Below are 26,818 nucleotides of genomic sequence, written 5' to 3'. Positions count from 1 at the left end.
TCTATCTCAACGGGCCTCTGTATGACGCCGTGTTTATCGCTGAGGATGATGCATGGAGACGGATCCGCAGTGTCCTGTCTCCCTCCTTCACCAGTGGGCGGATCAAAGAGGTACAGTCCCATCTCTCCTCTCCTTCTTTCATTCATTCCTTTATACAACACAAATAAATGAATGACTGACAACTCTGACGCGCGCGCGTGTGTGTGTGTGTGTGTGTGTGTGTGTGTGTGTGTGTGTGTGAGAGTGTGTGTGTGATTTGTACTATGTGTATAGTGTGTATTCATTGTTGTTTGTTGTTGTGTGAAGCAGCAACTTTAATTAATTAATCCAAGACAAATTTTCATCCGGGACAATAAAGTATATTTGATCTTATCTTCGATAAGTTCAGTGGTCAGATGACAGACTATAGAATAATAGTTCATCTTTGGAGTCACTTATTTTTTGACTATATACATAATGTATCCTGTATGGATGTATATTCTCAGGCTATATAAACATTAAAATAATTCCTGTTTCAAACATGATATTAATATATGTTTTGCACATATTAATCCACGTATCAATCATGATATTTTTCCATGTATCCTTCCCAACTCAGATGCTCAGGATCATGAAGCAGCACTCTGGTAACTTGGTCAGCAATCTGAAGAAGACGGCTGATAACGATGAGCCCATTGAACTAAAGGAGTGAGTATTTATCTCCGAGACGATAAGGTGAATTTGTAATTTCAGTGAACTCCCCCTTTAATTTTGTGGTTGTGATTCTGGTGGTCAGAGATTGTGTGGTTGTGTTCAAGGTTCTTTGGACCATACAGTATGGATGTGGTCGTCAGTACTTCATTCAGTGTCGACATCGACTCCCTCCAAAACCCCTCCGACCCCTTTGTGACCAACATCAAGAAAATGCTCAAGTTTGACATCTTCAGCCCACTGTTCCTCACAGTCGGTACAACTGCCCCCATATAGCTTTCAGTCATTTTGTGCTTAATAAATGAAGCTATCGATTTTATTGATTAGACTGACATAAACCACACTGCCAATGGTTTGCGCTCTACTCATTTGACAAACACATGGGCCCTGTCCAGAACCAACCTCTAGTTCCTAAATGCTGGACACTTGGAGATCTGAGTGGACTGGATACAGAAGTGTCTAGGGATAGAGCCTAGTAGTTGTTTCTGGACAGGGCTGTGCATTGAATAGGATTGGAGTCACGTATCATGGTATTTCCTGTTCCTGTTTGTAACCGTGGCATTTCCTGTCCGTCCAGCATTCTTCCCCTTCATGGGTCCTGTTATGGCAAACATGGAGGTATCCCTATTCCCTGCCTCGGTCACAGATTTCTTCTACGCTGTCTTTCAGAAGATCAAGTCCAATCGCGTGGCTAGCACCAGGAAGGTATGTAAATATAACTGATCAAATATACGATCTTCAGCCAGTATTGTGTAATACAATTGTAGAGATTTGGTAGCATCTGGTAGTTCTCATGTGATTTTGATCTGACGTAAGCCTGCTTCCAGAGTCGGGTAGATTTCCTGCAGCTGATGATAGACTCACAGAAAGACAGCAACTCAAAGGGAGAGGAGCAGAGTAAAGGTGCCTGCCTTAAACACACACACACACACACACACACACACACACACACACACACACACACACACACACACACACACACACACACACATACACACTGTATACTAGCATCTAACACACACACATACAGTACCTGCCTCAAACACCTATACCTACAAACACACCGTGGAAATACTCTACTTCGTCCCTTTCTCACACCTACCACCCCATTTCTCCCATCATCATAGGATTGAGTGACCATGAGATCTTATCCCAGGCAATGATGTTCATCTTTGCTGGCTATGAGACCACCAGTAGCTCTCTGTCCTTCCTGGCCTACAATCTGGCAACCAACCCTCACATCATGACCAAGCTGCAGGAGGAGATAGACACTGTGTTTCCCAACAAGGTAACCCCTCTGCAGACTCCTATATAGTACTATTCATGTGGAACAGGAAATATGATAGTGACAGTGTTTTAGAGGGTACTGATGAGTGTGTAACCCCTGACTTCTACAGATGGTTAGATAGGTGACAGTATTTTGCAGTGTGCTAATGTGTCTGTAGCATCCCTGTGCAGACTTCTGCCCAGTATTATTCATTTGAAACAGGAAGTAGATAGGTGTTGTTGGAATCTTCAGAATAGTTAAAAGGCCAGTACCTGAGGACCTGAGGGATCTACAGGGTATATACCTTAAAAGCATGTCTGACATGCAGTGGTGTGCATGACCATAGAGTGATTTCTAAACTAATACAATTATCTTAAAATAAATTATAAAACTAACAGGTAATCAGTGCAGAGACTTGTGTGATATGTGCTCTCCATCTGACACGTGCTGCTGCATTTTGTATCATTTGCCAAGAGCTTTCTTTGGTCGACCAGACAGGAGAGTGTTACAGTAATCAAGGCTGCTAGTAATACAAGCATGCATTCGTCTCTCAGTGTCAGCCTGGGAGAGGAAAGGTTGCACCTTTACAGCTGTGTTCTGTAAAGGTCCATGTAATATTCAAGCTTTCTAAAAGCTTCCTAACGGTTGTAATGACTATCTTTAATCGGTAGCGATCAGGGAACAAGATCCCTTATAATAAATCCCTTATGAATAAATATTTCATTTACGAACGCTGTTTTGGTTCGGAAAACACGCTTTTTAAAATGCAGTGTCCTACCTGACATTCGGTTTGCATATAAACATGTTGTTAGTGCCAGGGGTGTTCTAGGGGAGTAGACTGACCTTTCTCTGGTGGCTGCCTCTCCCAATCGTGTGCGCATGCAGAAACACAACAGCTAATGTCCAACACTGCAAGTTCATTTCGGGGGGATATATTATTATTAGGGAGGATGTTGTTGTTTGGACAACTTCAGACAGAATTTCTCCACGATGGCAGATTTCCGACAAACTTACTTACTCTTCTTTAAGTGATACAAATATGTTTTAGTCACATTCTTGATATGGGTTTCAAAATTAAGATCTGAGTCAATGGTGACACCTTGTTTTGCCTGGTGCTTAGTGTTACTGTAAGTAGTGTCTTTAAGTGTGCAGACAGTTTCTCTCTTTCGGCTTTTGCTCGAATGACTAGTACCTCTGTCTTATCTTGGTTGAGCTGTATGAAGTTCTGTGACATCCATATTTCACCAGGAAATCAATCAAACTGAAATTGTTGGGTGATACAGAAATGTACAGCTGGGTGTCATCTTCGTAACTGCAGTAATTAATATTGTGCTTCCTGATGACACTGACGAGGAGTACAGGCCCTAAAATTCAACTTTGAGGAACCCCACAGGTGTGGTCACCAATGGGAAACAAAATGGCCAGTTAGGTTGGTCCTACACCAGTTAAGAACTGGACCAGAGAGGCCAACCCACTTCTCAAGTCTATCAATAAGGATATCATGGTCCACAGTATCAAAAGCTGCACTCAGGTCCAGCAGGACAAGGACAAAGAGCATTTTGGCATCAGCATTAATTAATTAATTCTAAGGTCATTAAGAACCTAGTTAATAACTTAACAACATAGTGCTATCTCAGTGCTATGATCGGCACAAAAGCCAGATTGGAACATGTCAAATGGGAATAAGGAGATTATTTAACAGTTTGAACACCTTTTTTTCAAGAATTATTATTTTTTTGCTTAAAAAGGGAAGGTTGGAGATTGGCCTAAAATCGCTAAGGACTGAAGAGTCTAAGTTACTTTTCTTCAGGAGGGGTTTCACCATGGTAGTTTTAGGTGCAGATGAACAGACCCCCACTTTGCTGAGCATTTCTGTATGACCACTGCAAAAGAGTTCATAGTGCTTCCATGTGGTGGAAGGTGGGGTAACAAGTCATCAAACACATCTTCAGGTCTTGCCTGAGTGATCCTCCTCACCTAATATTGGTTCTCTTATCTCAGAAGTATGTTGCAAATTCCTCACATTTGTAGGTGGAGAGCAGATCACCAGGTGTCTTGTGGGCGGGATTTATAAGGCTGTCAATCGTTGAAAAGAGCACTGTTTGAGTTGTTATGATTCATTATCAATTTTGAGAAATGATCCCGTCTGTCTTGGCGTTTTTTTATTGCCTTATTAAAAGCAGAAAGATGCTCTCGAAGAATATCAAGGTGGACCTGCAGTTTTTGTCCGCTCAGACTTTCTGCAAATTCTTTTAAATTTGGCCACAGCCTTTTTCAGTTTGACTGGTGCTACAGAGTCGATAGTTGCCCTTAGTTTGGTGTTGAAGCTGGTTGCTAAATCATTATCACAGGAGGAAGCTGTTGATGGTGTACTATTCATATTCATATTCATCATGAAATTCTCATCTGCTCAGCGACATGGCTAGATAAATAATAGAGTGAAAATATATTTTTCCCCACTTCTAATAGACTGACATGCATTCATGTTTAGCCAGGTTTCAGATAAAAACATTACAGTGCAGCTTTCGCTCTGAGATAAGATCAATAAAGGTTTTGCCAGATAGGGACCTAATATTCAAAAGCACCATGGTAATGTTCTCTGGGCTGTTCGGTGCTGCCCGGCCACAGTTAATGGAATGGATACCAAGTTATTCACATTTGAACCACCTGACAGTTTTCTTGTAGTCTGTCGACTGTGATAGGAAATAATAGACTATAGCACATTCAGTATTCCAAGCAGTCAATCCACTAAAAGCAGCCCAGTTTAGTGGCATTTTGACTTCTGATTGATCCTTGTGTACATCTATCATTTACATTGTTCAGTGGAATCTAAATGTATTTTCTTCTAACTATCAAGATAACATTATTTAGCGATTTTTTTGTTTATTCATGTATAACAAAAAAGCAAGACACTATTACACATGTACATTGAAAGTAATGGCGTTCTGTATGCGGGTGTCATGAAATTAGGCTATGCAGATTAGAATAAGTATAGTACTGTGTTCATTTCCCCCCAAAAAAACACAAAAAACTAACAGCTCTTCAGATTTGCGACGAAAAAGAGTTAGTTCTGGGCTACGGCTACGTGAACGACCAATCACTAGTGCTCATGTGAGTGTAATATCCCTGTGCAGGCTCCTATCCAGTACGAGGCTCTGATGCAGATGGACTATCTAGACAGCGTGATCAACGAGTCTCTCAGGTCGTACCCCATCGACTTGAAAGAGTCGCCAAGAAATCTGTTGAGATCTGCGGCATCACCATCCCCAAGGGTATGGTCGTCATGATACCCATCTGGACCTTGCACCGTGACCCCGATGTGTGGGAAGACCCAGAGGAGTTCAAACCAGAGAGGTAATGGGCCACATCTTAACCACAACCACAATATCAATCACAACAGCAACGATAAGAGCAGTGTTCCACAAACAACCATAAAACAAACCTAAATGCGACGACCAAACACAAACAGGTTTCTTCAACCATGTATAACCATCATATTACTGTGATTTAATTGATATGTTCTTTAACCCCTCCTCCTCTGAACTCTCCGTGTGTAGGTTCAGTAAGGAGAACAAGGAGAGCATCGACCCATACACCTACATGCCGTTCGGGTTGGGCCCACGGAACTGTATCGGGATGCGATTCGCTCTGGTATTGATGAAACTGGCGATGGTGGAGATTCTACAGAGGTTCAACTTCACCGTCTGCAAAGAGACAGAGGTGAAACAAAATAATGATACAATGATTGTAAATATAATTTTGTACCTATGACTTTGTTGCGTTTCTATATGTAGCAGAGGTGATTTTGGAATCACACTCGGGTGATGAGGTAGCCCTGCCTGAGACATGTAAACTGAAGTGTCGCCCTCAGACCTTGAGGATGTCCTCTTGGCTTAATAGTAGCGTTTGTGTCTTCCACATGGGAGACCCGGGTTTGAACCCCCATACTACAATTCTGTACTTGCATACTGCATGAGTATGTACTCCCCATTTAATTTCCCAGATTGCATTTTTCAGTACTAGGCGCCAATCATCCTCAGTATAGGCTACCTACTAAATGATGGAAGTGTGAGATTTAAAAAAAAGCTATTTGTATTTCTGCAAAACTCCCTCGAGACTTCATAGGGCCATTTTAATGTATGTCGACCCAAGAGAGGTTGTCCAGGAGTTTGAGTTTATTTGAATTTATCGTGCAATGCTACCCGAACGTAACAGTGATACTGTATTAGGTAACATTCATAGTGTAACGCTGACATCTGTTTTACTCGTTCCTTCATACTTTAACTGTGTGTCAACTCTCACCAGATCCCCATTGAGATGGACCTACAGAACACTCTGATGCCCATACGGCCCATCAAACTCAAGCTGCTGTTCCGCTGCCAGGAGTCCAACGACAACCAGCTCAAAGCAGACAGCCAGTGATGAGGACCTGCCCTGCTGCAGGTCTCTCAGTTATTATGTTACACATAGATCTAGGATCAGCCTCAACACTGGCTACTTTCAAAAATGGGCTTAAAAAAAAAAAGGGCTTCGCTTTTGCCTTAAATTGAAACTAAATTGGCGCTAATAATTGCACTGTGACCCTAAAATGCACTGTGACTTTTATTCTTTTTTTATGTCTTTTATGCGTTTTTATTCAAAAATAAATGTCATGCTGTTTCCTTTTTATCTATTTTACGTAAAGCACTTTGAATTGCCTCTGTGTATGAAATGTGCTATATAAATAAACTTGCCTTGCCTTGCCTTGCCTCGCCTTGCCTCTGGGCTCTGCTGCTACTGTATGCTGCTCTCTTTGTATCTGTCTAATAGTGGAGGTCCAGGACTAGTTGTACAGAGACAGTTGTTGTCTGTCGTCTGCAGGGCAGGGATTTGCATGTGACTTGTGCATGTTTTGTACTCGTCTGGTAGTGGGTCTCTATCATCACGCTAAAAACGTGTGTATAATCACAAACTAAATCATAACATGAGAATGAACAACATGCCATCAAAACATGACAATAAATAGGTGTTAGATTAGATTCAACTTTATTGTCATTGTGCAGAGTACAAGTACAGAGACAACGAAATGCAGTTAGCGTCTAACCAGAAGTGCAAAAAAGCAGAAAAGTGCAATGTGAACAATATATACAGGTAGAGCAGTATAAGCAATATATGAGCAGTATAAGTAGTGCAGTATAAGCAGTATATGAGCAGTATAAGCAGTATATGAGCAGTATAAGTAGTGCAGTATAAGCAATATATGTATTAACAGTAACATTATAAGCAGAATAAATATAGAATGCAGTATGAACAGTATAAGCAGTATATGAGCTGTATAAGTAGTGCAGTTACCAATGTATTGGGTCTATCTATGGGTATCGTAGTGCAGCAGTAGTCAAAATGTACCTGCATTTTATCGGTTGAAGTGCCATCTCATCTGTCATAAGATTTGACTTGTAAAACTGAAAAGTAGGATACAACTAATAGCCTAAATGTATAAACACAGACCACAACCAAAAAACAACATGGGAAAATCGTTTACGCATCCTCTGCAGCAGGAACAGTGCAGAGAAAAAGTATGTACAGTAAACCCCATAACTGAATACACTTCATACGCTTCAGCGCGACACAGAACGCCTATACTGCAACAAAGTAAAAAGATGAGACAGACACGTGTCTTCAATAACTTGCATGTTTAATCAAAATACAAGCATTCGGCACATCGTTAACTTGTAGGAAAGTTTAATCAGGTTTTATCAATTGTATTATTTTAAATGTGAAATAAATATCATCAGTGCAGAGGCTATAACACACTACAAAAGTCACATTAAATCACGGAAAGTAGGCTAGGCTAATTAACGGAACTATATGAATATACAGCCCGAGCCCAGTCCAGGGTTCTGAAAGCGACAAGTAACAAGTGTGCCCATCAACTGTCTAGATATTAGGCCTATACGTAACATTTAGTCCTCCACTTTATATCACAGGTAGTATAACGTTTAAAATGACTACAAAACAAAAGCAATATAGTCTACAGTGAACGGCGCATTGTCCATTTGTCATACATGTCCAAACAGACCTGCTCACTTGAATAGGAAAGTAGCGCGGCGGTTCGTTGCTTCAGCAAACCTCTCGATGACTTTACTGTTGAAATCCATCTGTCCCTGGATCAATGCATTTTCAATGGAAAGCATGTCAAGGACGTTCAGTCGCTGGTGTCTGTTCTGTTCTGACAGATGTATAATGTCTTTGAATCCAGCCGATGCCCAAATAGTCTCCACCAAAAATCATACATGGGAAACAGAACAGCGCATGTTTCGAGGTGGTAGCGGTTAGCCATCTCTTTTTGTCAAACCATTCCTGTTGGCCCTAAACGTTTTATCTCCAACTTCTCTTCCAAAGGCAATGTACTAAACCGCATGGTCAACAAATAATCTACACGATTCATTGTGAAAACTTTAGCTAGCTAGCATTAGCGATAGACGTACAGTAGATGAACTGAATTGCTTTATGATTATTTCCTGTCATGTCAGACCACGTTAACGACATTAGCGTTTAATAGTTTTTCGCCACCTGTTGCTAGGCAGAATTCATACCCAATATAATTTGCGTGAGGTTTTTCCTGCTTACGCCAAACACGCTCACGTTGTTCCCCTCGCAACGATGGGGCAAGAGTGCTCCGCTGCCCCACAGCAGAAAGACGGGACAGGGAGCGCAGTCCGCACACACTAGTAATTACTAGTAATTAGTAATTACTCCAAAAACAGCACTATACGGATTATGAGTCAAGTTTTATATATTTATACACACCAATTTCACCATTTAATCTATTTTGTATTAAATATAAAATACTTATTATTATTACTAATAAAAAATATGACTAATAATTGTTTCGTATTTGTAATGTACTTTATGAGACTTTATGTTTGTAATGTACTTTATAAAGAAAAAAAACCTGTATATCCCCAAATTTGATTCTATGCAATATGTTTTTTCAAATGTTGTATTTGTCTTGTAGGCTACTTTTGTGTAAGCCGTATATTGTGGGTAAAATGCACTATAAATTCAAATGAACTTAAACTTAAATGTGTATTGCAGTGGAATCCGATCCGCGTGTAAATCGAATCAATTTCCCATTGACATGAATGCAAGATTTACGCGCGCGGATTTGGAGTTAGGATTCCACCCAAAATGCGTTGCCATTGGTATCATTATGACGTTGATATGTACACAGAATTGAGAATGTTCTGCAATAATACACAAAGTTCTTGAACTTTTAGTTCAGTGGCATAACGAGCTAAGACGCAACCTGAACCTGTGCAATCAGTATTACCAGAGTGAGATATAAAGAGATTATAACCGGATGATTCGGCGCTTATACACAGCCTACTGACTGAGGTAGGCTAATGTAGGCCAGAGATGTAGTATAGTTGACATATAGTATAGTTTTATAACACTTGTATTTGTAAATACTTGAGACGGCATAGGCCGACTACCTTTACAGCATTTGGACAAGGGACGCGTAAAAATGTCACTGAGAGATATCTGTCACTAGGAGATGATATTCCCATTAAGTCGAATTCAGCGTTGGATATTTCTATATGCCTAAAAACTCACATCTTTAGAAAGGCCTTCCTTTAGGTCCTGTCCTCTTGTTGTTGTTAGTGTTTTGTTTGTGTTTTTGTTCGTGTGTCTATTGCACTCAACTGCACAGGCTTTGAAATTGTCAGCTCCAAATGAAAAACACATTCCAAATAAAATATATTTTTTATTATTATTATGAGAGACCTAAATGACCTAACCCAGACCTAACCCATGAATTGAATTAGGGCTATTTTAATTTTGCCGAGGTCTTCTGCTTATTAGCCTATAGGCTCCTACCTGTACCAGGCCGATTCCAGTTAATAAAATGTGCCCATTATATGGCCACTGATATTTGACCTGTTGGCCACAATTGTAGGCTATATTTCAAGGCGTGTCAACAAACATAGCCAGCCAACCCACACTGGAAGCTTTTGCTGACTCTAACATAGGCCTCTGACAGGACCAAGTCACTTCGAACCATTGCATCGAACGCTGATAAGAGTTGTTAGGCAGTGAATTACCATGATAGTCATTCCAAACCCATTATGACGCCAGCCGAACGCACATTATAGATAATAACATTTCTTTGCTGCCAATCGGTGTATTGGTATTTGTTGACTGATTCAGGAGGGCAAACTCAAAGATTGTTATCCCATTCTCATTTGGGGAATCTTTCTGACATTCCTGTTGCATTATAGTATGGGTGTGTGGAGATTATTTCAATAATTTTTGTTTGTGTTCTATCTACTGTAGGTGCATAAAAACAATGGAGGTGAAAATATATATGAGTATTGAGGATATCAGGAAGGAGCATGAGAGGATTAAGACAGAGAAGGCAGAGTTTGAGAAAAAGATAGAGGAATATGAGAAACAAAAGAGAAGGGACCAGAAAGTTAGGCAGAGGGAGGAGGAGATCCTGGCCAGAAAGGCAGAAAGACTGCAGGAGGACAGGAATGAGTTCAATAGGGAGAGGGAGGAGATGGACAGTGGGATCAAGATCCTCATGATGGAGATTGAGAAAGAGAAGGAGTCCTCAAAGGAGATACTTAGAAAGGCTGAGAAGGCAGAGGCAGAGTTAAATATGATGAGGAAGGAGAGCGTGAAAATCCAAAGAGACGGACAGAAGGTGGAGCAAGAAATGCTCAGGATGTGGAAGGAGAAGGAGACATTTCTCAAGGCCAAGAAACAGATGGAGAAAGAGATGGAGAAAAATATGGTGGCAGTCAAGAGGAGAGAGGCCCTGGTGATGGAGGCCGAAGAAAGACTTAAACTGAGCAAGGAAAAAGAGAAGGAAGAGCAGGAGAAGGAGACCTCAAAGGAGATGCTTAGAAAGACAGAGAAGGTCGGAGCAGAGTTGCAAATGATAAAGAAGGAGTGGATGAAAATCAAAAGAGACGGGCAGAAGGTGGAGCAAGAAATGCTCGGGATGTGGAAGGAGAAGGAGACATTTCTCAAGGCCAAGAAACAGATGGAAAAAGAAATGGAGGCAGTCAAGAGGAGAGAGGCCCTGGTGATGGAGGCCGAAGAAAGACTTAAACTGAGCCAGGAAAAGGAGAAGCTAGAACAGGAGAGGGAGACATTGAAGAAGGTGAGCATGGTGACGATTAGAGAGATGGTAGAGAACCTATAGACTAAGTAGATGAAGGTGATTGTTGCTAGTTTTACTATAGCATTTAGTCCATGACCTTCAACTCTCAGTTGAATTTGTCCAATTCTTGTCTCACCTTGCACTCCCCTCTGATGTTACTTTTTTAATTTCAGATGAACGATGGCTCCAGATATGCCCCAACCCTCATGTTCTCGTTGAGAGCGACTCCTCTGATGGCTCAGCTGGTACACAATCAGGCAAACCAGGGGACGAGCCTTTCTGTCAAAAGCCTTGTTGATGTGGCCCTGGCTGAGAGCGTGTGGGGGTGCAGAGATAAGACAGGGGACTGCACATGCCGACACCGTTAGCCTGGAAACCTCAACACAATTGGCCGCTATTTAGGGATACATAGCAAATCAAGTTATATAGTTGTCTTAAGTTCAATAAATTAAGTTGAACATTAAATTAAATTGACTTCCTTTCTCTACCACTGTGACTGCTTGTGGCATTTATTATTATAGAAAGTCTTACTTGTGATGACCGTGATGTATGTAGCTGAAGATGAATGTAGCTATTTATTTTAAGTCGCTCTGGATAAGAGCTTCTGCTAAATTACTCAAACGTAGGCCTAAAGTACATCCGTAAAATAATGTATCCATTTCCTGTTAACCATCTCTAAACCCTAGATGGCAGTATTTACTCTTACACCAGAAACGTGACCAGTTTCACGTGTGGATGCAGAAGAAATAGCCTCCCAATCTGTTTCTGCAAGGAACTTCTAATTTATGGATTCTGTACATGGATTCTGTCTTGTCAAGTCTGAATATCTTAGAGTTGGGGTTTGTCCTCTACCTCCAAATATAAACGAGGACAATCACTTTGTTTTTCATACAGGTACCACTATTGTATGTATTTCTATAATCTATGTTTCTATTACTTTACCATACTATGAAACTAATTGAATATGTTTTTAAGCGTCCAAAAAGCATTGATACCATTTCCAAGCACTCCAAGAATCATTTTGCGTTGCTGCTGCAGCAGCCGCGCAATGTCAACACTTTAGACACGCACTGGTGTAGCATGTAACATTAAAATCCATCAACTTCATATCACACCATTGATGATTGGTGAACTTGTTGGATCAGTTAAGGCCTGTGCCAGAAATCAGTACACACACCAATCACACAATGGGACTATAACAGGCACATACAGTGCATTCTGAAAGTATTCAGACCCCTTCACTTTTTCCGTATTATGTTATGTTACAGCCTTATTCAAAAATAGATGAAATTATTTTTTTTCCTCATTAATCTACACACAATACGCAATAAGGTGCTTCAACAAAAAACGTAAAGGGTCTGAATACGTATGTAAAGGTGATATTTCAGTTTTTTATTTTGAATAAATTAGCAACAATTTCTAAAAACCTGTTTTTGCTTTGTCATTATGGGGTATTGTGTGTAGATTGATGAGGAAAAAGGCTGTAACATCACAAAATGTGGAAAAAGTGAAGGGGTATGAATACTTTCCGAGAGCACTGTATTTACATCTTGATTCACATAATCACACCTCGTACACACTTGCAAGTGATAGCAACGCCTATCACCTGTCCCAATAAAGGGATGCTACAAGCGCGCCATTTCATCCTTTCCACTCTTCACTCTCTGACTGTCTGAAGTGTACTGTAGTTGTGTTGTTGTAGCTGGGTACACCTCAGCCTATGATTCTCATGGGGCGTTAGTTTGAAAAGTGTACTGTAGTTGTGTTGTTGTAGCTGGCTACACCTCAGCCCATGATTCTCACGGGGCGTTAGGTTGAAAAGTGTACTGTAGTTGTGTTGTTGTAGCTGGCTACACCTCAGCCCATGATTCTCATGGGGCATGAGGTTGAAAAGTGTACTGTAGTTGTATTGTTGTAGCTGGCTACACCTCAGCCTATGATTCTCACGGGGCGTTAGATTGTCTCTGATAGAATCTTACGGTTCAGCTCAACGACGATTTTCACCTTCTGAGCACCTGTTAACTCTCTGAGCTAGCAGGCTAACCTGTGAGCTCTCAATTCTTTGTTATTGTTGAACCCTAGCTCGACGATAATTCCTCAGGTTATTATTAGAACTTGCAAGGTCACATGTGTAGGCTACAGCTAGCACTTGGGACGGACGGCTAACTAAGTTACTTGTTGTTTCCGGACAGCTGAGAACCTTGGCTAGCTTTGACAAGGTAATATTGAGAAATATTAGCACCCTGTTTGCAGGAGGGTTGGTCAGCTTGTGTTTGTAGCCCTAGGACTACTGAGCACTTTCTAGTAATTAATAATTTACTAGCTAGTTACCTCGTATAATGATCTGGAACATACCAGTTCTCTCTGGTGTGGGACCAGCACCATATCTAACTATGCGGGTACCAGTTCCCTGTGGTAGCACGTGGGTGTAGCAATGCTGAGGTGTGCTGATATTGTACCTGTTTGTTGCATCGTGCGTTGTATCTAAACTAACCCCACAACTAAGTCAACTAATAAACATGGGCTACGCATATCTTAAACATGCCTGTGTGTGTGTGTGTGTGTGTGTGTGTGCGTGCGTGCGTGCGTGCGTGCGTGTGTGCTTGCGTACATGTGTTTTTTCGGGGATGCAGAGAAAGTCTTCCAGCTGTTCCAATGAGTACATCCATCCATCCATCCATCCATACATAGACCTATGCATTTAATTCTGGTTTGTTTATAACTAAGAGGAAGACACATTTATCATCTGATAGAAATTATTTTTATAAAAACAGTTTATTATTGCTATAATAAAAATACATTACTGCAGTGTGCTAAATTTACTAATGTGATGGCCTGTTGACAAATGAGCGATGGATCAAGCATTAGTCCCATAGTACGTTGAATTAATACATGGAGAGGTTAAGCCAGGTCATCAAGAAAGATGTTGCAACACACGCTTACACAAAGAGCTATAGTGGAATAGTACCAGGCTAGGGAGGATAGGCTAGGGAGGACATACCAGAGTAGGTGTCTTATCTCTTACAGAGTGCTGACTCCGCAGATAGGACAATGGTGTGACCAGCCCGTGAACAACAAGGGATGCCAAGTCTAAACCATGGTTCCTCCCCAACCAAATAGCCAATCACAATCATTTTGTATACTGTAAATACTTTGTTTGACTGTTTGAATGCATCCATTTTTGGAGGGTTGGTTACAGATTAACAGCTTGCTGACTGTGATTTTCATCGCCAAAAGTGGTCCTTGTACAAGCCTAGAATTCTGACATGTAAATAAATAGCTAAAAGTAAGAAGTAGTTTGTCTTCTCTTCAAATAAAGAACACGTTTTCTCACACATCAAAAACCACTAGTTATCATCAAAAAGGATGGTCACAGTTTGCTAAAAAAGAGTACCTAAAAAGCCTGCAGAGGTCTCGTAAAAGGTATTGTGGACAGATAAGATGAATATTATCATGGACTAGAGTGACAAAAGTTTGGAGAAAAAAGGATCTGCCCAAGATTTACAGCATACCACCTCATCTGTGAAACATGGTGCAGGGGGTGTTAGGTGTGGGCATGTATAGTTGCCATTAGAACTTGCTAACTTGTCTTAATTGATGATTGTACCTGCTGACGGCAGCAGCAGAATGTATTCTGAAGTGCACAGAAACATCTTGTCTGCTTGAGTGCAAGCAAATGCCTCCAAATGCATTGGATGGAGCCACACCATACAATAAAACAATGACCCAAAACACTGCCATAGCAACTAGTGGAAAGATCTTGATTGGCCAAGTCAATCTTCAGATTAAAATTCAATTGAACATGCATTACATTTCCCTAATGATAAGAATTTAGGCAAAAAGACCTCAAAACAAACAACAACTAAAGATGGCTGCAGTACAGGCCTAGCAGAGCATCACCAAAGAAGATGCCCAGCGTCTGGTGAGGTTAGTGGGTTGCAGACTTCAGGCAGTTATTGTCCACTAAATACTAGTGGATTGTCCACTAAATACTAAACATGACTGCTTCATTTGGACATTTGATAAGTCTGTCCCATTACTTTTGGGTACACTGAAATAGGGGGATTATGCATAAAAAGTGGGGTAATTTCTAAATGGTGAAACGAATGTGTATACAAATACCATCAAATAAAAGCTGAGAATCTCTACTTTAACCTTGTAGTAATTGTTTAATTTCAAATCCAAACGTTTGATAAAGTTCTTCATAACCAACATCAGGGAGATGTGACCAGAGAGTGGATCCTGGCTATAAGGGCACACTCTTGCCAACACACATTCTGGTGTGACATGTGGGATGTCTTATTGATCTATGTTGCTTTGGCTGTCTCCATGTGTGGATCATTGTAATCAGGGGTGGGGCTGGCCTGTTAAACACCTGTGCTTTGTTTTCAAAGAGATTTTTAACATTTCTTTTAAAGAGACAACACACATTTTCTGCCATGCCTCTGTCAATTGATTTGGCTTTAATCAATGGTTTCTTCTTGATGTTGTGTACATGTTTTCATGCCTATGTCACCTTTCAGAGGAAATCAAGGAACCTATCCAGATCTGATGTCGTATTAGATGAGTCAAACCCTGTCAGAACATAGTTTGCTTTTGCTAGATTCTTTTCTTTTCTTTTGTCTAGTATTGGTATACATGGTCGAAATGATGCACTCATATTTAGTATTTGGTCCGTCTGGGACCCATTGACCCCACCAGGTGCTGGGTATTTTCTCTGGTGATATTCTGCCAGGCCAGCCATCTTCAGTTTTTTAGGTCTTTTTGCCCATAATCTTACCATCAGAAAATGAAATGCATGTTCAATAGGATTTAAATCCAAAGATTGACATGGCCAGTCAAGAACTTTCCACTTTTTCGCCCTGAAAATCTCCCTAGTTCCAATGGCAGTATGTTTTGGGTCATTGTCTTACTGTATGACGAAGCGCCATCCAATGAATTTGGAAGCATTGCTTTTACTCGACCAGACAAGATATTTCTGTACACTTCAGAATACATTCTGCTGCTGCTGTCAGCAGTAACATCATCAATTATGATACGTTAGCAAGTTCTAGTGGCAGCTATACATGCCCAAACCATAGCATCCCCTCCACCATGTTTCACAGATGAGATGGTATGCTGTAAACCTTGGGCAGATCCTTTTTTCTCCAAACTTTCCTCTTGCAATCACTCTGATAATATTCATCTTATCTGTCCACAAGACTTTTTTCCACACCTCTGCAGGCTTTTTAGGTACTTCTTAGCAAACTGTAACCTGACTATCCTTTTTAAGGATAACTAGTGGTTTGCATCTTGCAGTAAAGCCTCAGCCATTTGCGATTGCTGAGCTCATCAGTGCTTGATTTTGGCAAGCCTAAGGTTTTGACTATGTTTCAGATTTTTCAGCTTTCACCATTTGTCAATTGCTTTGCTATTGTAATGTATCTCACACCTTGTCCTTTGTTGGGAATGATATTTAAGGAGAGGGACAGCGAGATATTCTTTGAGTTTTGGGTTAGGCCCATCACGGGCCTCCAAAAATAAATCTCTACGTTTTTATTTCAAATCCAAAAAGAAGAAAAAATGCTTCACTGTCCCATTACTTACGCACGGTACTGTATAACCTTTTGTGGAAAGGGTTCTACATGGAACCCAAAAGGTTTCTTCAAAGGGACAGTGGAAGAAGAACCCTTTTTGGTTCTAGGTAGCACTTTTTTTCTAAGAGTGCAGGATCTGTGATGGGTCTGTCTGTCTCTATCCACGGTATATTTGCTTGAATGCCACAGCCTATTTAAGTATTGTTGCTGACCATGTGCATCCCTTCATGGCCACAATTTACCCACCTTCTAATGGCTACTTCCAGCATGATAATGCACCATGTCACAAAGCAAAACTCGTCTTAAATTGGTTTCATGAACATGACAATGAGTTCAGTGTTCTTCAGTGGCCTTCCCAGTCACCGGACCTGAATCCAATAGAACACCTTGGGATGTGGCAGAACGGGAGATTCACATCTTGAAAGTGCACCTGAAAAATGTACAGGAATTGCGTGATGCAATCATGTCATCATGGACCAGAATCTCAAAGGAATCAATGTCACAAAGAATTGAGGCTGTTTTGAGAGCAAAGGGAGGCTCTACCCAGTATTAGTATAGTGTTCCTAATAAAGTGTTGGGTGAGTGTGTATCTAACTATCTTTGTTTTTGCTGGTCTGTAGGATCTATGATGGCTGTCAGCCCGTCCTGTGTATCATGGACACAGCCATGATCTAAACCATCCTCATCAAGGAATGCTACCATCTTTTCAGTAACAGGAGGGTAATACGCTAAATTGAAGTTGTTGTATGGGGAAAAAAACATAAGGGCTTCTTAAATAGATAATATCCTTGTTATTATAGCATTATTAATATTAGGTTAATCTTGCAGTATATAATAATTATTATTTTTCTAGAATTTCTATCTCAACGGGCCTCTGTATGACGCCGTGTTTATCGCTGAGGATGATACATGGAGACGGATCCGCAGTGTCCTGTCTCCCTCCTTCACCAGTGGGCGGATCAAAGAGGTACAGTCCCATCTCTCCTCTCCTTCTTTTATTCATTCCAACAACACAAATAAATGAATGACTAACAACTCTGACGTGTGTGTGTGTTTATGTGATTTGTACTATGTGTATAGTGTGCATTCATTGTTGTTTGTTGTTGTGTGAAGCAGCAACTTTAATTGTCCAAGACAAATTTCTATCCGGGACAATAAAGCATATTTAATCTTATCTTAGATAAGTTCAGTGGTCAGATGACAGAGTATAGAATAATAGTTCATCTTTGGAGTCACTTATTCCTTGACTATATACATAATGTATCCTGTATGAATGTATATTCTCAGGCTATATAAATATTAAAATAATTCCTGTTTCAAACATGATATTAACCCATGTTTTGCACATATTAATCCATGTATCAATCATCATGTTTTTCCATGTATCCTTCCCAACTCAGATGTTCGGGATCATGAAGCAGCACTCTGGTAATTTGGTCAGCAATCTGAAGAAGACGTCCGATAACGAAGAGCCCATTGAACTAAAAGAGTGAGTATTTCTCTCCGAGAAGATAAGGTGAATTTGTAATTTCAGTGAACTCCCCCTTTAATTTTGTGGTTGTGGTTCTGGTGGTCAAAGATTGTGTGGTTGTGTTCCAGGGTCTTTGGACCATACAGTATGGATGTGGTCGTCAGCACTTCATTCAGTGTCGACATCGACTCAGTCCACAACCCCTCTGACCCCTTTATGACCAACATCAAGAAAATGCTCAAGTTTGACATCTTCAGCCCACTGTTCCTCACAGTCGGTAAAACTGCCCCCATATAGCTTTCAGTCTAAATCATTTTGTGCTTAATAAATGAAGCTATCGATTTCATTGATTAGACTGACATACACTGTGGAAACCCTCTAATAAGTCCCTTTCTCACACCTACCACCCCATTTCTCCCACTCTCTCCATCGTCATAGGATTGAGCGATTATGAGATCTTGTCCCAGGCGATGATTTTCATCTTTGCTGGCTATGAGACCACCAGTAGCTCTCTGTCCTTCCTGGCCTACAATCTGGCAACCAACCCTCACATCATGACCAAGCTGCAGGAGATAAACACTGTGTTTCCCAACAAGGTAACCCCTCTGCAGACTCCTATATAGTACTATTCATGTGGAACAGGAAATATGATAGTGACAGTATTTTAGAGGGTACTGATGAGTGTGTAACCCCTGTGCACTGCAGACTCCTACAGTATATATTACTGTTGCTTTGGAACAGATGGTTAGATAGGTGACAGTATTTTGCAGTGTGCTAATGTGTCTGTAGCATCCCTGTGCAGACTTCTGCCCAGTGCTATTCATTTGAAACACGAAGTAGATAGGTGTTGTTGGAATCTTCAGAATAGTTAAAAGGCCAGTACCTGAGGACCTGAGGGATCTACAGGGTATATACCTTAAAAGCATGTCTGACATGCAGTGGTGTGCGTGACCATAGACTCTAGAATCTAGATCAAGAGAAGGCTGAGTGAGTCACCAATTCTTAGCAGGTGGTTTTGGAGCAAATTGGATAAACTGTTCAAAACAGCAATATGAAACTGGAGCTGTGTTCACACTACAGCACTGTTATAACTACAGTGGTGATACAATAGTACACCCTACTGGTCGAAATGAGGAAAAGCTTACGGCACCGGATCCTCAACCGACCAATGGTTGAGCGCCGTTGAGCAAAGTTGAGCGCTAACCCACCAATGACTTTGTCTTTTCTATTCCTAAATGAACCAGCTGATCAGGTTTTTTTGTTGAATTGAAAGATGTTTTAATATTTTGTAGCGCTCAACTCACCAATCATTGAGCGAGGAATTTCAAACGTCATCTAATTTATACGGCTCCGGAGGCCACTATCGGTGAATCTCATGTACGACGTTACTGTTACTCAGGTAAGTTTTATCCTCTTCATCCTTCGCTAGTTAGACATTTGTTAGGCATGTATAAAGCTGTGCCGATTTTGTCAAAAGATAAAAGATTGTCTGGAAATCAGCAACTGACCATACCATCGTTGACATATGCGGGATTTGGCTTGTTAATGTGTAATGACAACGTATTGACAACCTGTCAGTAGGCTAGCTGGCTAGCGCTAGCAGCTAACGGGTCTGGTGACACGGAGTTGAGAACGAACAAACATCCCATAAAAAGTGTACCCACACACTTAGAACAAGCGCATGGCGAGAGGTCTCATTGCCCGGTTTCGACGTGCCAATGCTCCTGCGCCAAAAGTCTTATATGCAGACAACAACTGCTGTCGGTAAGTTTAATAACAATTCCATTGAAACCTATGATGAAATTGATAATCCAAGTGATGTACATATCAGTTAACTTCATATAATTTTTTTGCAAGACACACATGGATAACACAGTTATAAAAACATGTAACACACGTACACAAAATGTTGATATAATTTCAGCGGTTCATCCTTCCTGGAGAATCTGTTTGGTGACTGGGTGCAGAGGGGTACTGTGGTCAGACTGGACATCCGACCCTGGCTGCACCGCTGGGATGCTGTTGTCATCAAACAGAGCCACGCCAAGTACGGGGTGTTCATGAGTGCCTTGGCAGGTGCGGTGCTCGCCTACAACAAGGCGGACATGATGCTCCTAGTCCAGGCGGTCAGGAGCGGCAACCAAGAGCTGTACGCCAGGTATTCGGACGAGGAGATTATGGCCTTCCTCAAGCCTCACCAGGTCAGGTCGTATGTCAGGCGCATTACCTGTGGGGTTGTGGTAAGTGTGATATTGATCCATGTATGAATTTCATGAATAAGAAGCAAACATACTTGCTTATTTGTCAATATGGATTCAACTGTACTGGACTAAGGTGTCACTCAGATCTAGTTTTGAAAATAAATGTAAGATCATTAGGAGTAACGACTGATTTAACACTGTGACGGCCCGCTGGCCTGTGCCTTTCCCTTCACCATATTTAACCCTCTGTTTGTCCTCGTTGTTTCTGTGAGTGTTCCAGGTGTGCAGTTTGCCTGATTGGAGGTGACAAGCCTTAATTGGGTGCACCCGGCGCGCAGGTTCACCTGACTGTTTAAAAGCTCTGGCTCCTCCTCCTCCTTCGGCAGACTCTACCTGCAGCAGACACTGCCTACGCCGCTGGTCTTGGCCCAGCATTGGCGTGTCATGCTGTTTCCTTTGTTTTGCCTTTGCTATCTTTTGTCTTTGTCATTTGGATTTGGTGCAGACGTTTTGTGCATTTGTTTGTTTGATAATTGCACCATATGGGAAAATAAAGCCAGTTTTGTTATTGGTAAAACCTACTCCGTCCATCAGTTGTGTTACACTCATTCTAGTTGTGACAACACTCAAAGCTGAGAATATACATGTTACAGGAGACCGCTTTGGTGATTGAGTCCATCATTGCCGAGTTCAGGGGACCAGCAGGCCTTGACATTGACGGAATCCACCTGTTCAAGTCGACAGAGGCAGTTGATGCTCACTGGGCAACTGTAAGCAAGCATCTCAGTTGCATGCAGGTGGGTTAATGTCTTTGCAGTCATCTTGTGTCATTATAAAACCATTCAAACTTGTATGGCAACATTTCAAAGGACACCAGAATAAATAAGGAACTTGCAATTCGTTGTGCTTTACAGGATCCCCCTGGCATACAGCTGTATGTTTCTGTGAAGGTGGTGGTGCTGAATGGCGTTCGGCTGAACAAGCACAGGTGCCGGCGAGGCAGTAACTCTTTGGAGGGGTTGCACGCACACCTGTACAATGCCATTCCTTCACAGAGATGTGGGATTATGCCATTCCAAGTGAGTAATTAAAAAAAAAAAACACTTCGATATAGCGTAGTTTCAATGATGCATTTTATTTCACAGCTTTAGTCATCACTTCTAAGCATATCCAATAACAGTCAAAATGGTCATGTGTTTCAGGTATACCTGATGGCCTTTGCTGTGCAGTGGAACAACCACCCGCTGTGTCGGCAGCACCCGTACTCCTGGTTCTTCCTGCACAGCCACAGGCTCCCTCCATCATATTTCGTGGGCCATCATGCAGTCAGAGCTTTGTACCTGTGGCACAGCCCCCTGCACCAACAACCAAGCCATACATGCCTAATAAGTCCTTGCGGCCATGTGGGGCTTGCCAAGTGCCTCAGTGTGGTGGGCAGCGTAAGAGGTACACACCCTCCAAAGACAAAGCAGCTGGAAGCTTCCAGAAAATCTTCTCCTATTGCCCGGCAACTAGAAAATCCACTACCTCTGGTTTTGAAGATGTTGTGTACGATAGTTTTGAACACTTCAAAAGTGTGGTGGATGAAGCATGCCGAGTTAGAAAAGAGGAAAAACTATTTAAAAATACCTGTGACTTACCTGTGTGATGCCACTTCTCCTATGCCATCTTTAAGAGAGAGAAAGAAAGAGAAAAAAAGCTTGTTTTTGTTTGTTTGTTTGAGTCAAAGTGTTTCAAAGTGTTTTAGCAAGTAGAGCAATACAGTCAGCCTATTTATTTATATTGTAGTTAAAATGCACTTTGTAGTTTAATTAAAGAATGTTCTTGTCTTTTTTTATTATTTATATTGTAGTTAAAAATGCACTTTGTAGTATCTTTTTTATACAAACATGTTCTGGTCTATGTCCAATATCCGGTCCAATCTAACCTCTGTTTCAATCTAACACAATTAATTTACATACCCTTTATTGTTAGTTTATGTTCAATTAACCTGTGTTTTTGTCATGCGTGTCCTCGTGCTGTTTGTATGTCTTTGTCAGCTTCATGTCTTTGTGATGTTTGTATGTCTTTGTCCGCTTCATGTTTAACAAAAGTTTGCCAAAAAAACACACACAAAAAATGTAACAGAGAGGAATGGCTTGAGCATTTGTTGCTTGGTGACCTGTGTCTTTGGATAATCTTGTAGTTCTTTATTGGGCTTTGGCCTGTACAAAGCTATTGTGAATTTGTATCTTATGTGTTCTCAATTATTAATGTTTTTGTGTGCATGTCCTTGTGATGTTTGTATGTCTTTGTCAGCTCCATGTTTAACTAAATGTTTGTAAATGTTTGTCTCTCGTCATCTCACTCATGGCCTGTACCTTGACGTGGTGAGTGGGCTTTCAACTAAACAGGTCTGCCTACTTGTGTTTGTGTGTCATAAAAATAATATATCTGTGCCCCATACATGGAATCTGAGTGCATATGTAGTAAATGGAAAAATGTGCATGTTGAAACCTTTACATTGGGTTCTTTGTAAATTTTGAATGCATTTTCGTTTCACAAAATGCACTGTTCTCATGTCTTATTCAGTAACTGTTGGTGACCATCTGCGGCATTTTAGCAACCACACTCTCGCAGTTCGTTGGGACGAAACACATTCTAGTTAAAGAATAAAACTGTAATGCTATTTGGTAATTTGTGAATAACATGTTTAAGTAATAATATAAATAAAAGTATTATACAAGTATTTCAAGTATTTTGGAGTCTCTGTATGCTTGGGTTTCAGAAAAAAAGAGGAGGGTGGGACATGTCAAAAATGATTGTAGGTCAAACACCTAGAGTATAAGCTTTTGCAAATGTTTGTAAAAAAATACTTTTACCAACACCCAGTTTATTAATTATGGGCTGCATGGTAAGTAGGATGGTGGGGCATATCTCATGTCACACATCATAACACGAGGTGCAAGCATTCAGAAATGGTATGGTTTGTATGATCAGTTTCCCCTTATGAAGGGGAAATACACTATGGTATTTTTTGGTCAAAGCAATGCATCAATGGTGATCAAGTATTATAGACTACAATTTACTCTGACTCCTGTGAGAAAATGTGTTCTTTATTTGAAGAGAAGACAAACTACTTCTTACTTTTAGCTATTTAATTATATGTCAGAATTCTAGGCTTGTACAAGGACCACTTTTGGCGAAGAAAATCACAGTCAGCAAGCTGTTAATCTGTAACCAACCCTCCAAAAATGGATGCATTCAAACAGTCAAACAAAGTATTTACAGTATACAAAATGATTGTGATTGGCTATTTGGTTGGGGAGGAACCGCGGTTTAGACTTGGCATCCCTTGTTGTTCACGGGCTGGTCACACCATTGTCCTATCTGCGGAGTCAGCACCCTGTAAGAGATAAGATACCTACTCTGGTATGTCCTCCCTAGCCTGTCCTCCCTAGCCTGGTATTATTCCACTATAGCTCTTTGTGTAAGCGTGTGTTGCAACATCTTTCTTGATGACCTGGCTCAACCTCTCCATGTATTAATCCAACGTACTATGGGACTAATGCTTGATCCATCGCTCATTTATCAACAGGCCATCACATTAGTAAATTTAGCACACTGCAGTAATGTATTTTTATTATAGCAATAATAAACAGTTTTTATAAAAATAATTTCTAACACTCCAATAAGATTAGTAGGTTGACCTCGAATGTAGTTTATCAACTAATAACACATGAGTAAGGCTAAGAAGGGCTACGGAGGAAAGAGATATGAATGGTGGTTTATTTAACAGTTACCAATAACCTTAAATGTGACCAAGTAAACCAAATGAAAGAAATCAAGTTACATAGGTTAAAACCAGATAAAACAGAGAAGTTGTCTTTGTGTCTTCTCCCAGACTCAGAGGTGTCAATATGCATTGCTAATTAGATTGTGCTGGCTGCACCCCCTGGGTGGTCATTACAATGAGTCGTGTGAATGGCTCAAATGTCATCCAGACAAAGTGAGAGTGCATTAAATACATTCTTACACCCTTTATGTACACTTTTCCACCTAAATATATCAATCTCATCAATCTACATCAACTCAAACTATGCAAATAATGCAAACAACATTCAGCAGCCAAGTGGATTTCAATCAATTCTTATACATGACATTTCTGTAAATAAAACTTCAGGCCAGTGAACACCAGGGGGCGTCCTTCTTTCTGATCAATTTTCATCCGATCCCAGGTTGAGCAATAGGGACTTGGGGGGGTCATGAGCCATTCCCAGGCGGTGTCCCATCCAAGTACTAACCCAGCCCGACCCTGCTTAGCTTCCGAGATCGGACGAGATCGGGCGTGTTTTTTTTTTAAAATCTTTTTATTATCAAAAATACATATTACAAAGCATATTTTACATTATTTACAGCAGGTGTTCAATACATCTAACATGGACATGACATTAGCACACTACATTAAACGTGACGGACATAACACACACAGAACATTTGTGAAATTGTACTCAACCCCCAAAACAAAACCCCGTGTGGCGAAGTGACCTGCCAGGACTTATAAATGCCTGAACGCCATCTCCTATCCAAATCAAAGAAACCAATATAATAAAACGGTGACCTTGGAACTCGACAGGCTTCTGTTTTTTTCCCCGCAAGCCCGCAGTCAAAACAAAGAAATCAACATTCCCCTACCAAAAACAAGACAGAGTACCCACCCGGTGTCTACAACTGCCTGGGGGCCTCCATCAAATCAAAAAAAAGTGCCCAATGCTACACATCAAAACCTAAATCCCCAGATCCGGTTACTGATATTAGCGTGCTGTTTTTTACAAAGAATTTTTCAAAATCCACCCTCCCAAAAGTGTACACTAATCTAATATTCTTTTTTAAAAGTGTGTGACGACCGCCGGGGTGTGCGGGCGCGTCACGGACCCAAACACAGTGTAATCAGAGAGGTCCACACCAGAATTACAGTCAACAATATTTATTCGATTAGCGGGGAGAGGGAAATGATAGAGAGAGGGTGGGGGTGAGAAGGCGTCGTGTCGTTCAAGGGCCTCGCAGGAGATCCGTCGTCGGGAAGATAGCCGGGGGTTCGGTACACGGTGGGTGGTCCTCTTACGTTCCAGGTCGGGGCGGCAGCGGGGTAGTCAGACAGGCGAAGGTTGGCAACGTAGCGGGCTCTCAGTCGTTCTCGGGGTCGGGCTTCAAAGGGGGCTCTCCTATGGTCAGGGATCAAACACAGGACAACGGTGACTTGGCTTACTCTTTCTCTCATCAACTGCTCCGTGGTTTGCCATAGCAACTCTTCTCCACTGGGTGCTCCGTTGGCTCCTTTTGTACGGTCTCTGCTGCTCCTGCTGATGCCCTTCAGCTGTGCCTTGATTATCAGGAACTCCATGTATGGGCATACGGTGATTATCTCCACGGGTTGCAGCTGTGGCCCCTTGGGGCGCAGGAACTCCATACATGGTCCTGCCACAGACAACACGGGGCAAGAGAGGGACAGCAGAAACAGCAGAGACAAAGCGAGGCGAGATATATACTCCATTTACCACCGTCCCACACTCGCGCATGGGCTTAGGCACGGGGAGGGCGCCACATATCCCCCTCCTGAGCTCCGACCTCGCGGGAGGGGCGGCCCAGCCTCCTAGTGCGTCCCGCCGTGAGAGAGCGTCGGCGTTCCCATGCGCGGCCCCGGCTCGGTGGACCACGTCGAAGGAGTAGGGCTGAAGGGAGAGGAACCAGCGGGTGACCCGGGCGTTGCTGTCTTTGTTCCTCGCCATCCATACCAGTGGTGCGTGATCGGTGACCAGGGTGAACTGCCGCCCCAGTAGGTAATACCGGAGGGACTCCAGTGCCCATTTAATGGCCAGGCATTCTTTCTCTATCGTTGAGTAAGTTCTCTCTTGGGAACAATTTACGGCTGATATACATGATGGGATGTTCCTCGCCTTCTCTTAGCTGGGAAAGGACGGCACCCACCCCGGTCTCTGATGCGTCCGTTTGTACCACTAGCGGCTGTTGGAAGTCCGGGGTCACCAACACTGGGTCCGTGCAGAGGGCCTCCTTCAGCCCTGCGAACGCCTGTTCCGCCTCCGGCGTCCATTCGACCCGATCCGGCATGCGCGCGCGGGTGAGGTCGGTGAGGGGTCCTGCCAGGGAAGAGAAGTGGGGAACAAAGCGCCGATAATAGCTGGCAAGCCCTACGAAAACCCGTACCTGTTTCTTTGTCTGGGGGCGGGGCCACCCGCGGATCGCCTCGACTTTCCCTACCTGGGGCTTGACACACCCTCTCCCGATCGTGAACCCCAGGTAGTTTGCTTCTTGGAGGCCGAGCCGACACTTGGCTGGGTTTGCGGTGAGCCCCGCCTCTCGTAGGGCTTGCAGCACAGCCTCCATCTGTTTCAGGTGGGCCCCCCACTCCTCTCCGTGGATGATGATGTCGTCAATGTAGGCGGCCGCATATTCGCGGTGGGG

General features: G+C 42.0%; 1 pseudogene across 1 annotated transcript in view; it reads left to right on the top strand.

The window, feature by feature from the left end:
* Positions 1-26,335, top strand: part of LOC310824114 — a 172,663-nt pseudogene extending 146,328 nt beyond the window's left edge. The window contains exons 10-17 of the transcript in view: positions 778-946; positions 1,268-1,395; positions 1,518-1,553; positions 1,832-1,978; positions 5,092-5,311; positions 5,515-5,677; positions 21,586-21,795; positions 26,303-26,335. The product of the transcript in view is annotated as an uncharacterized misc_RNA (transcript). The remainder of the gene's footprint in view (positions 1-777; positions 947-1,267; positions 1,396-1,517; positions 1,554-1,831; positions 1,979-5,091; positions 5,312-5,514; positions 5,678-21,585; positions 21,796-26,302) is intronic.
* Positions 26,336-26,818: the final 483 nt, after the last annotated feature.

Source organism: Argentina silus (genome assembly GCF_951799395.1).
Source record: "Argentina silus genome assembly, chromosome: Y".
NCBI classification, from domain to species: Eukaryota; Metazoa; Chordata; class Actinopteri; order Argentiniformes; family Argentinidae; genus Argentina; species Argentina silus.
Note: the sequence above shows the minus strand (reverse complement) of the source record. Positions and strands in the feature narration are given on the sequence as shown.